At 42.7% G+C, this 1,380-nt stretch overlaps 1 protein-coding gene across 3 annotated transcripts in view; it reads right to left on the reverse strand.

Annotated features, from left to right (window-relative positions):
• Positions 1-1,380, reverse strand: part of LOC119430610 (ephrin type-B receptor 3) — a 59,871-nt gene that overhangs the window by 57,948 nt on the left and 543 nt on the right. The gene's annotated exons all lie outside the window — the stretch shown is intronic.

Here is a 1,380-nt window from a genome sequence, read left to right on the forward strand (position 1 = left end):
GGCGCAGTGGTGTGTGTGTGTGTGTGTGTGTGTGTGTGTGTGTGTGTGTGTGTGTGTGTGTGTGTGTGTGTGCGTGTGTGTATCCACCTTTTGAGCCTCCTGCTTCTGCACAACACGAAGTCACTCATCCATTCAAGCCATGTGTTTTAAGTCAAGCGGGTCCCAACTGGGGTCCGGTGACCCACAGGGGTCACTGAGAAACATCCAGGGGGTCGCAAAGAAAATAAAACATTTTGTTCAGGAGAAGGTTGTATTCAACTTTAACGATGAAAGTAAAAAAAAAAAAAAAAGTAAAAGAGCGAGTTGCTCAAGTTAAAATTGCCCAACAAGTGATAATAGAACTACACCAAACTAGACTGGCCCATGCACTGAAAAACAGTGAAGTTAAAACTCTTATGAAAAGATTAAACGAACACAATAAAATGATTTTGTTGCAGGACTCACAGCAATCATTGCAAACGATGTTTATCATTACACTAGTTTTATATTTATTTATTTACGTGCTTCACTTGAGCTGAATGCGTTTAAACGCTGTTATTTTCTGTAAAGCTGCTTCTCAAAAACGTTTCTTGAAAAAAACAAACAAAAAAAAAACCAACGAATTAATAATTTAAAACAAATGATTAGAAGTTAAAGTGAACTGCCGAGGAGGAGAAAAAAGAAAAGCGTCCACTGATCCAGTGGCCCACTGTCCTACTTCTGGGAGCGTCGCCTGAACGCAACAGTCACAGATCAAGCTTTCTCTCTCTGCGTTATTTCCATAAAATAAAACATTAAAAAAAAAAAACCTCCTGAACTTATCATGGGAAGATGTTCCAAACTTAATAAAGAAAGACGAGAAAAGAAATGAACTTTGGGGAGGAAAGGAGCGGAAACTCCGTTTTCTTTGGATTTTACGCACTGAAAACATCTCGACTCAGCAGAACCACAGCTGGAGTAAATCAATCCATAAAGTTTTATATCAGAAAAACAAAACTAAAAATGCACAAACATGCGTGGAAACTTATCACAGACTCAGTCACTGAGCTGTTTCTTGAAAACATATTTTCATGTTCAAGAAGAAGAACCTATTTTCTCCGTGTTGTTTCAAGTGCGCTCGAACTGATCCGCAGTCCAGATGTCAAAAGGCCACGCGCTCAAACAAGCCTAAAATACACGCAGCCGACCTGATGGAAAGTGGCGGAGGGGGGCCGCCACTCCCCAGAGGGACCCACTGTGAGGAGCTAATTTTCTGAAAAAGCTCAGCAAATGCACCAATGTGCGTGTGTGTGTGTGTGTGTGGGGGGGGGGGGGTGTGCGTCCCTTGTAGAGTGTGCGCAGGTGTGCGTGTGTGGTCTTGTGGGTGACTGGAAGAACTCTGGCGAGGGGTGTAAGGGGGCG

Source organism: Nematolebias whitei, chromosome 3, assembly GCF_014905685.2.
Source record: "Nematolebias whitei isolate Nwh7 chromosome 3, NemWhi1, whole genome shotgun sequence".
In the NCBI taxonomy this organism is placed as follows: Eukaryota; Metazoa; Chordata; class Actinopteri; order Cyprinodontiformes; family Rivulidae; genus Nematolebias; species Nematolebias whitei.